Source organism: Bison bison, unplaced genomic scaffold (assembly GCF_000754665.1).
Source record: "Bison bison bison isolate TAMUID 2011002044 unplaced genomic scaffold, Bison_UMD1.0 scf7180017864500, whole genome shotgun sequence".
Lineage (NCBI taxonomy): Eukaryota > Metazoa > Chordata > Mammalia > Artiodactyla > Bovidae > Bison > Bison bison.
This window is the reverse complement of record NW_011495059.1, coordinates 7,257,623-7,269,032: the sequence shown is the minus strand read 5'-3', so window position 1 is coordinate 7,269,032 and position 11,410 is coordinate 7,257,623. Positions and strand designations below refer to the sequence as shown.

Genomic DNA, 11,410 nt, shown 5'->3' with positions numbered 1-11,410 from the left:
TTCTCCAGGCAAGAACACTGGAGTGGGTTGCCATTGCCTTCTCCAATGCATGAAAGTGAAAAGTGAAAGTGAAGTCTCTCAGTCGTGTCCAACTCCTAGCGACCCCATGGACTTCAGCCTACCAGGCTCCTCTGTCCATGGGATATTCCAGGCCAAGAGTACTGGAGTGGGGTGCCATCTCCTTCTCCGTAGCTTTTTGAGGAATCGCCAAACTGTTTTCCACAGCAGTTGCACCACTTTACATTCCCACCAGCAATGCATAAGGGTTCCAGTTTCACTATATTTTTGCTAACACTTGTTATTCCATCTTTTAAAAAAAAATTATAACCATCCTAGTAGGTATAAAGTAGTATCTTGTCATTTTGATTTGCATTTCCCTAATGACTGATAGAATTGATCCTTTTGAACTGTGGTGTTGGAGAAGACTCCTGAGAGTCCCTTGGACTGCAAGGAGATCAGCCCTGGGTGTTCTTTGGAGGGAATGATGCTAAAGCTGAAACTCCAGTACTTTGGCCACCTCATTGGAAGACTTGACTCAATGGAAAAGACTCTGATGCTGGGAGGGATTGGGGGCAAGAGGAAAAGGGGACGACAGAGGATGAGATGGCTGGATGGCATCACCGACTTGATGGACGTGGGTTTGAGTGAAATCCGGGAGTTGGTGATGGACAGGGAGGCCTGGCGTGCTGCGATTCATGGGGTTGCAAACAGTCGAACACAACTGAGCGACTGAACTGAACTGAATGACTGATACTAAGCATCTTTTCGTGTTCTTATTGGTCATTTGTATATCTTTGGAGAAATATCTAATTCAAATAATCTCTTTAATGGGGCTGTTTGTCTTTTTGTGGTTGAATTTAGGAGATCTTTACATATTCTGGATAATAGGCCCTTGTCAGATATATGATTTATAAATATTTTCTTCCATTTTGTAGGTTGTCTTTTCATTTTCTTCATAGTGTCCTTTGATGTGCAAAAGTTTTTAATTCTGATAAAATCCAATTTATCTATTTTTCTTTTATTGCTGTGCTTCTGTTTTTTTTTAAATTATGAATATATATTAATTTAATAAAAATTAAAATTAGGACAGGGACTTCCCTGGTGGTCCAGTGGTTAAGAATCCACCTTCCAATGCAGGGGACTCAAGTCTGATCCCTGGTCTAAGAACTAAGATCCCACATGCCACAGGGCAACTAAGCCCACACCCTGCAATTAGAGAAGCCCACGAGCTGCAGTGACAACCCAGCACAACTAAAACAAAACAAAAAAAATTTTTTTTTAATTGGGACAAAAAACAATGAGGCAGTGAGAGGTAACCAGCAGGTCTGTGGGCAGGGCCTTCTGAGAGGTAGGCTTGCAGACACCTCAGAATACTGGTTTCAAATAACACACAGTAAAAATCATGTCAGGATAACAAAGGAAGCCAGGTACTTAATATATAGTTACTAAAATAATAAATAAGCCTGTGATGTGATAATATATGTACTTCTTTGTTAAGGCATGAAATAAACAGTCTTGCAGTCTGTCTGCTAAATTTTAAAGTAATGATGACAGCAGTATTTCGAGATAACTGTAACTGCTGTAATGCTACGTGAAATTCTCTTTGATTTCTGTTGGTGACAGTGTGGCAGGGACTGCTGACCCTGAACCGAAGTATCTGTTGCCTATCTGAGTTTAAGGGCGTCCTGGTCCTTTCCTTAGAAGATCTTGAAACGTCAGTGTCTTTTCCCTGTACCCCTTCAGAATCTTCTTCAGAAAAGAATCCTCTAGTTTCTCCCTGGGGCCTGTGTCTGGTTGCTGGCATCCCAGATGCTAGGCAGCAGGAGGGCGATCACAGACTATCATTCATTCCACGCCGTCCTCCACCGACCCTGCCTGGTAGCCTAGGGTTGGAGCACCTAGAGCAGCACTTTTAGTCAAAATATAATGTGAACCATGAACTTTAAATGTTCTAGGAACTGCATTTAGAAAGAAAAAAGAAATAGGTGAAGTTAATTTTAATACATTTATCTTATTCAGGATGTCCAAGTAGTAGTGTTTCAACATGTGTTCAACACAGAAAATTATTGAGGCGTTACATTACTTTCATACTGAATGAAGTCCAAAATAAATAAAGTCCAGTGCATACTTTATTGTCCATCTCAATCCAGACAAACCACATTTCAGCTGCTCACTTGCTTCATACGACCGGGAGCTGTCTGTTAGACGGCACAGATGAGGAGAATAAGACTGGGGTTGAGGGGACTTCCCTGGTGGTCCAGTGGCTAAGACTCCACGGTCCCAATGCAGGGGCCCCCGGTTCGATCCCTGGTCAGGGACCTAGATCCCACATGCCACAAGTAAAAGATCCTGCATGCCACAACTAAATATCCCACATACTGCAACCAAGACCCGGTGCAGCCAAATACAGTAAAAAAAAAAAAAAGCCTAAGGCGGAGGTGCAAAGGTACCTTAGTGACAAAGTGTTGGTGGAGTAGGTTAAACTTTCTGGCACTATTCTTAATTCTTTCTGGATTGAGAAAAGGCTTCCCTGCTAAGGGTTATTATATCATGCCAAACAGTATTACCTTCCTGTAGTATTATGAGCACGTGCTCTTTCAACATGATGACATTTCTCAATAAGCAGTCCCAGCCCTTGCTATTGAACCCGAACTCTGCATGGAGCCCTTTTCCCAGCCCTGCATCTGTGGCTATAACTTAAGGACAGAATTGGTCACATTGCTCTGTCCCTTAGATTCAGGATAAGTATTCTGACTGCTCAGGTGAATCAGTAACACGCAGGTGGCTGCCTTTCTCAAATAGGTTTTGTGTTATACCACCATTCATCTCCAGAACATTTTCATCTTCCCCAGGCGACGCTCTGTACCTATCAAACACCAACTCCCCATTCCCCCTCCCCCACCCCTGGGCCACCACCATTCTTTCTGTCTCTGTGAATTTGACTACTCTGCTAAGTCACGTCAGTCATGTCCAACTCTGTGTGACCCCATAGACGGCAGCCCACCAGGCTCCTCCGTCCCTGGGATTCTCCAGGCAAGAACACTGGAGTGGGTTGCCATTTCCTTCTCCAGTGCATGAAAGTGAAAAGTGAAAGTGAAGTCGCTCAGCCGTGTCCGATTCTTCGTGACCCCATGGACTGCAGCCCACCAGGCTCCTCTGTCCATGGGATTTCCCAGGCAAGAGTACTGGAGTGGGGTGCCGTTGACTACTCTAGGCACCTCATATAAATGGAATCATACGGTGTTTGTCCTTTTGTGACTGGCTTAGCATAATGTCCTCAAGATTCATTGACGTTACAGCTTCTATCAGAATTTCCTTCCTTTTTAAGGCTGAATAATATTCTCTTGTGGGGAAAGACCCACGTTTGCTTACCCGTTCGTCTGTCAGTGGCTACACAGATTGCTTCCGTCTTTTGTCTGTTGCCAGTAACGACACTTGTATCTCTTAGGACCACAATTCTTCCTTGACGACCATGCTTTCTGATTAAATTTTGTGTGTCCACGCAAGGCCCTTGCCTAACTTACGGCCACAGGTTTTTTGTGTTTAATATTTATTTGCTGCATCGGGTTTTAGTTGCGGCACGCAGGATCTTTTTAGTTGCAGCACTCAAGCATCTCTCTAGTTGTATCACGCAGGCTGTAGAGCACCCGGGCTCAGTAGTTGCTGTGCGCGGGCCAGGGATTGAACCTGCATCTCCTGCATTGGAAGGCGGACTTTTAACCACTCGACCACCAGCGAAGTCCATGGCCACAAGTTTGTTTTTTGTTCTTTTTTTTCTTATGGCCACAAATTTTAATGTCACTGTTCTTAGATCTCTGGAAGAGCGTTACCAAGGAGGTGCCTGAAGGAGACCGCGGTACCTGCATATCATGCAGAAACCTGGCGGAGATCCTCCAGGCATTGCAGCTGGAGGGAACAACGGGGACAAAGGCAGGGAAGGGCAGATTCCAGGAACCACGACTGAAAGAAAAGGATGGGAAGCGGGGGATGGGCGGATCACAAGAGTAGGAAGCTGACTGAGAGGGGCCTCAAATATCAGATCAAAGTATTGAGCATTACCCTCCAGGCAGGGTGGGGAGCAGCTGAAGATCTGAAGTAACAGTGAGATGGTCAGATTTTCTTATTAGAAAGCTCACCCTTGATTGCTGTGTTGAATAGGCTTTGGAAACAGGGAGACCTGGGGTGGAGGAGGAAGGAATGGATAAACAAATGTTTCTGAATGTTCTGAATGAACCAGCCAGAGGGGCCCTGGGTTGGAGTCAAGTGGAGAGCTCCAGTTTCCCTGGTTTGGGCCACGGGTGACTGGAGAGGTCATCAACTTGAAAGAGGGAGATGGAGGCAGGACGTGCCTGGTTGGTTAAGGGGGAGCCCTTGGATAAGCAAGATCAAGTTGTGCGCATGTCTTTCTTGCTGTTGAAGGAGGTGCAGATGAAAGGAACACTTAAATACAGCCTGTGGAAACTCCTGTGGCCTGGGGGCGTTGATGAGACTAGTTCCAGAGAAGCAGCCTTGGGCGCTGGGCGGCTTACCACGAGCCAGCTCTCAACATTCACCGTCCTGTTTACTCGCTTCTACCCATTGAGGTCTATTCAGTCGCTCAGTCGTGTCCGACTCTGCGACCCCGTGAATCGCAGCATGCCAGGCCTCCCTGTCCATCACCAACTCCTGGAGTTCACCCAAACTCACCCCAGTGAGGTCAGACCTATTAAAATCCTGTCTTGAAGAAACAAACACATGGAAGCGAAGTGCTCCACGGCTTAACAGCTGTGTGACCTTCGGCACATCTGCGCCTACTTCTCCCCATGTTCAGTGGGGATCATGAGCCCCACTCTTAGCCTACGGCGGGGGTAAGATGGGACCCTGTGTATGAAGAGTGCTTGGCCTGAGGGCCCAGTGGTGAATGATACCAGCTGTGCCTGCTGCAGCGACCGCCACCATCACCCTAACTTGTAGATGGATGCAGCCCAAGCCAGGAACTGAAAAGGAGGCCCAGTGCTGGGAGGCTAGAGGTGAACAGGGGTGGAAACAGGGCCAGCAGCCCGAGGGAGGGGGCCTGCCATCCTGTCTCCTAGGTGCCCTCGAGAAAGGGAGCTATGAGAGAGACCTTGGGTGAGTCACCTCACTTCTCCAGGCCTCCACTTCCTCACATGTGACTTGGGTGGGCCAGTATCAACCCCACCGGGCTGTGTATTAATGCAAGATTAGAAACACGAAGCCCTTGGCAAGAACCCAAAAGATGCTACCAAAAGATGGTAGCATCAACATCTTTTTTTATGGATATAATTTTATTATTTATTTATTTTTGGCCATGCTGAGTCTTCGTTGCTGCACGGGCTTTTCTCTGATTACAGTGAGCAGGGGCTACTCTTCATTGCAGTGTGAGGACTTCTTATCCAGTGACTTTTGTTGTAGCTCCTGGGCTCTAGAGTGCAGGCTCAGCAGCTGTGATGCACAGGCTTAGTTGCTTGGTGGGATGTGAGATCTTCCCAGACCAGGGATAGAACTCATGTCTCCTACGCTGGCAGGCAGTTCTTTACCACTGGGCCACCAGAGAAGTCCTGTATGAGTTTCAGGATTGATTTTTCTGTAGCTGCAAAAAAAATTACTGGAATTTTGATAGGAATTGTATTGAGTCTGAAGATTGCTTTGGGTAGTATTGACATTTGAACAATATTAAGTCTTCTAATTCATGAGTAAGGAGTGTGTTTCCATTTATCATTAATTTCTTTCAACAGGGTTTTATAGTTTTCATTGTACTAGTTTATCACCTCCTTAGTTAATTCCTAAATATGTTGTTCTGTTTGATGGTATCATAAATGGAATCATTTTTATAATTTCCTTTTCAGGTATTTATCATTAGTATATAGAAATGTAACTGATTTATTTTTGGCCACACAACATGGCTTGCAGGATCTTAGTTCCCTGACCAGGGATTGAACCCGGACCCTCAGCAGTGAAAGTGCAGAGTGCTAACCACTGGACCACCAGGGAATTTCTGAAATGCAACTTATCTTTGTGTATTGACTTTGTATCCTAATCCTACTTGCTTTGCTAAATTCATTTATTAGTTCTCTCAGATTTTTTTGGTGGAATCTTTAGGTTTTCTACATACAAGGTCATATCATCTGCAAACATTATTTTACTTCTTCTTTTCCAATTTAGATGCCTTTTATTACTTCTTGCCTAACTGCTCTGGCTGAAACTTCCAATCCTATGTTGAATCGAAGTGATGAATGTGGGCACTCTTGCCTTATCCCTTATCTTAGAGAAAACACCCTAAAGTATGATGCTCATTGTGGATTTTTCATATATGGCATTTATTTACTGAAGTAGTTTCATTCTATTCTTGGTTTACTGTTTCTCTCATGAAAGAGTGTTGAATTTTGTCAAATGTTTTTTCTGCATGAATTGATTGTATGGTTTTTGCCTTTCATCCTGGTGATGTGGCATATTTCATTGATCAGCTTTCACATGTTGAACCATCCTTGCACTCTAGGAATAAATCCCACGTGGTCATATGTATAATCCTTTTCATATGCTGCTGAATTCTGTATTTTGTTGAGTATTTTTGCATCAGTGTACATAAGGGATGCTGGCCTGTAGTTTTCTTGTAGTATCTTTGTCCAGCTTTGATAACAGGGTAATGCTGGCCTCATAGAATGAGTTAGGAAGTGTTTCCTCCCCTTCAATTTTTGGAAAAGTTTAAGGAGTGCTTTTGCTGCTGCTGCTGCTAAGTCACTTCAGTCTTGTCTGACTCTGTGCGACCCCAGAGACAGCAGCCCACCAGGCTCCCCTGTCCCTGGGATTCTCCAGGCAAGAACACTGGAGTGTGTTGCCATTGCCTTTTCCAATGCATGAAAGTAAAAAGTGGAAGTGAAGTCACTCAGTCATGTCTGACTCCTAGTGACCCCGTGGACTGCAGCCTACCAGGCTCCTCCGTCCATGGGATTTCCCAGGCAAGAGTACTGGAGTGGGTTGCCATTTTCCAATGGTCATGTCTGGATGTGAAAGTTGGACTGTGAGGAAAGCTGAGCACCGAAGAATTGATGCTTTTGAACTGTGGTGTTGGAGAAGACTCTTGAGAGTCCCTTGGACTGCAAGGAGATCCAACTAGTCCATTCTGAAGGAGGTCAGTCCTGGGTGTTCATTGGAAGGACTGATGCTACAGCTGAAACTCCAGTACTTTGGCCACCTCATGCAAAGAGTTGACTCATTGGAAAAGACTCTGATGCTGGGAGGAATCGGGGGCAGGAGGAGAAGGGGAGGACAGAGGATGAGATGGCTGGATGGCATCACCGACTCGATGGACATGAGTTTGGGTGAACTCCAGGAGTTGGTGATGGACAGGGAGGCCTGGCGTGCTGTGATTCATGGGGTCGCAAAGAGTCAGACACGACTGAGTGACTGAACTGAACTGAAATTATGGTGGAGGTAATGAAGATAATGGTGACCTCCTTCAAAAGATCCCATGCATGAACTGCTACACTCAGTGCCCCCAACCGTGCAGCAGGCCGCCACAGACCCACACCCCACCTGAGACTCCCAGACACCCACAGGCAAGTCTGGGACAGTCTCTTGAAGGGTCACTGCTTTCCCCTGGGTCCTGGTGCACAAGGTTCTGTTGTGCCCTCCCAGAGCCTGTTTCCCAGTCCTGTGTAAGTTCTGGCAGCTGTACGGTGTGGGTAATGGTGGAATGCTTTTAGTCATTTTTAAATGACGGATTTCAGCAGTGAAGCCACAGAATCCAGAGTTTTTCTTTGTTGAGAGTTTTATTACTAATTCAGTCTCCTTACTAGTTACAGGTCTATTCAGGTTTTATATTTTTCATGATATAGTCTTGGTAGGTTTTGTTTTTCTATGAATTTGTCCATTTCATCTAGGTTTTCAAATTTGTTGATGTACAGTTATTTTAAGTACTCTCTCATAATCTTTATTTCTGTAGAATTGGTAGTAATATGCCCACGTTCATTTTTGATTTTAGTATTTGAATCTTTTTTTCTTAGTCTTCCTAGCTGAAGTACTGTCAGTTTTCAAAGAGCCAACTTTTGGTTTTATTGATTTTCGCTATTGTTTCTCTCTTTCACTTATTTCTGCTCTAACCTTTATTTCCTTCCTTCTGCTAGCTGTGGGTTTAGTTTGTTCTTTTTCTAGTTTCTTAGGTTGTAAGTTAGGTTGTTGATTTGAGATCTTTCCTAGGTTTTTTAATGTAAGTGTTTATGGCTATAAATTTCCCCCTTAGCATTGCTTTTGCTGTGTCCCATCAGTTTTGGTATGTAACATCTTTTGTTTTCATTTGTCTCAAACTATTTTCCAGTTTCTCTTGTATTTCTTCTTTGATCTATTGGTTGTTCAACTGTGTATTAATTTCCACAGTTTTGTGAATTTTCCAGTGTTCTTTTTGTTACTAATTTCTAATTTTGTCCTCTTGTAGTTGAATAAGATACTTTGTATGATATTATCTTTTAAAAAGTCTACTGGGGCTTAATTTGTAGCCTAACACATGGTCTGTCCTGAAAAATGTCCCATGTATACTTGAGAAGAATGTGTATTCATTTGTTGGGTGGAGTGCTCTGTATGTGTCTGTTAGATGTAGTTGGTTTATTATGCTGTTTAAATCCTTTTCCTTACTTATGACTGGTGTTCTATTATCGTGAATTAGGTATTGAGATCTCCAGCTGTTGCTATTAAAGTTTGGGGGGTTTCTTGTTTTTTCATATGTAGGTGTTTAATCCATACGCAGTTTGCATTTGTGCATTCTAAGATCTCATCTTACTTTTTCATATGCAGAGCCAGTTGTCACAACACATTCCTGAGTCTCTGCTTTCTTTGCTGATTAGTCATAGCAGTCATAACCTCTGCCGAGAATTCTACACACGCAGGGGTGTGTCTCTGAGTTCTCTTCTCTTCTGCTACCCTTTTGTCTGTTTCTGTGTTAATACGACTTAATTGCCATAGCTTTTTGGCATGCCTTGGCATCTCAGAGGGTGAACCCCCTTCCCTGTTCTTTTTGTTCTGAAAGAAAAAGTCTACTTATATCTTCATTCTTCCAATCCTAATTTTAGAATTAGTATATCATATTCCTTAGAAAAACTTTGCTGAATCACTGACTAGAAATAGAGTGTATAGATTACTTTGGGAAAAACTGATACCTAAAAAATACTGAGTCTTCTTAGCTATGAATGCAGTTTATCTCTTCATTTATTCAGATCTCCTTCTTACATGCTCCTTTTCAAGTTTGAGTAACATATCTATGAAGACTACGTATTTGTATTAGATTTATTCCTTGCTACTTCCTAGGTTTGTATTTTTTGGTAGTAAAATGAGTTTCTATATTTGCATACTTAGCGTTGAGACACCCACACTGATCTTGTGTCCCGAGACCTGTTCAGCTCTCAGTCCTCTTGGAGTCACATCATAAATGATCACTTTTGCTCGAATGGCAATTGCATATCTCCTTCTAATCTTACTGTGTCTCATGCGCATCTTGTGTAACTGCAGGAGTGTCAGGACATTGTGGGACAGTAGGAAGACAGCGGCATCCTTCCCTTGGTCCTGACCTTCATTCAGTGAATATTCAGTGAATATTTACTGAATTCTTTCCACATGCCAGCTCCTGGGGATGTAGCAGAATAACATGAAGTCCCTGCCCTCATGGAGCTTACATTCCTTATGGGGAGAGACAGAAAATAACCCCAGTGTGCAGGATGGTCAGACATGCAACAGAAAACAAAGCCCAGTAAGAGCAGGATGCAGTGCTGCGTGGCTGGGGCAGTGTTGCTGTCCCCCAGAGTGTGGTCAGGGAAGGCCTCCCAGATAAGGCGACCTTGGAGCAGAAGCCAGAAGGAAGGAAGAGAGAAGCGGTCTTAGAACTCTGAAGATCAGAGAACTCCAGTGGTGAGCAAGAGCTTGACCTGTTCCAGGCTTGGGGAAGGCCGCCAGTATAGCTGCAGGAGTGAGAAGGGGGGAGATGGGGGATGAAGTTGGTGTGGCGGAGCCCCAGATCACAGAGGGCCTCAGAGTAAAGGCTTGGCTTTGACTGCCCAGAAGAGAACACGCTGGAGAATTCTGAGCCCTGCAATGTGACATTCTTTTTTACAGGATTAATCTAGTTTCTCTGTTCAAAAGAGAGTGGGGGGAGGGGTGCAAGGGGAAGCTGGAAGATGACTTAGGAGGAAGTAACAGGATCTGGGGAAGAGAAGATGGAGACTGTAGATTGTTTAAGGGAGGGGTGAGATTCTGGGTGTATCTGCAAGGTAGAGCAGGATTTCCTGACAGGGTTGGATATAGACTTAAGAGTGAAAGGAGTCAAAAAAGATTTGGTGTTGTGAGTCACAGAAAGGATGGAGCTGCCCCTGCAATAGGAAAGACTAGTGTAGATATCGGGAGAAAAGTCAGGAGTTTGGTTTTGAACACTATCGAATTACGTATCAAAGTGGAGATGTCAAGCAGGCAGTTGGATACATGAGTCTGGTCTCCCCAGGTCTCTGGGTTGGAGATCATATTTGAAAGCCATCCAAGTACAGACTTAAGGTCAAAAATGAGACGAGAACTCTCAAGAGAGAATCAACTGTGTCAGATGCTTTTCTGATGGGCACAGCAGGGCAGATTTAGGAATGTGAGGTCATCACAGGCTTCAAGAGCTGGTCTGCTTTGGAGGTGGTAGAGTGCCGAGGGGAGGACAGCCTGACTGAAGAAGGATTAAGAGAAAATAGAATAACTGGGAGACCACAAGTACAGATGACTCCATTGATGAAGTTTTCTGTTCAGGGAGCAGAGAAATGAAGGGAGCGAAGGGTCAAAGGGGAGGGCTCGGATTTTTCTGTTGTTCTTTTTATGTTTAAATGGAGTGTTACAGGCACATTTCTATATTGTTGAGAATGACTGCAGGAAAAAGGAAATTCATTATGCTGGAGAGAAAGGGGATAACTGTTGGATGACATTCTTAGGTGGGCGAGAGGGAACTGAACTAGTAGAGAACACACAGTTCCTCCAGAGTGACAGGAGGAAGCTGTGTTCGGGGAACCCTGCAGTGGGGGAGCAGAGTTACCAACACAGACTGAGAAGGTCAGAGGGGAATCAGGAGGTTGGGGAGCATCTGAAATGGTCATGGAGGAGAGCGAAGGAACCACATGCCAGATGAGGCTGTAGAGGGAGATCTGAGTGGGGATGTTAATCCAGAAGACGGGCTCCTTTTTATTTTGTTGTCAGCGTAATTGTGTTGTATTAGGGGATGTGTATCATGCACTTAAAATTGTTTTTTTAATTTTGGTTGTTCTGGGTCTTGGTGCTTTGTGAGGGCTTTTTCTCTCGTTGCTGTGGGGGTGCGGGGGGCTACTCTTGGTTGCAGTTCGTGGGCTTCTCGCTGCAGGGGCTTCTTCTGTTGCGGAGCACAGGCTCTGGGGCATGCGGG

General features: G+C 44.5%; 1 protein-coding gene and 1 non-coding gene across 2 annotated transcripts in view; one reads left to right on the top strand and one right to left on the bottom strand.

The window, feature by feature from the left end:
* The window catches only part of DLGAP4 (discs, large (Drosophila) homolog-associated protein 4), an 89,771-nt gene that overhangs the window by 65,446 nt on the left and 12,915 nt on the right, over nucleotides 1–11,410 (top strand). The gene's annotated exons all lie outside the window — the stretch shown is intronic.
* On the bottom strand, nucleotides 5,919–5,991 carry TRNAE-UUC. The gene has a single exon. It is a non-coding gene; the product is annotated as a tRNA-Glu (tRNA).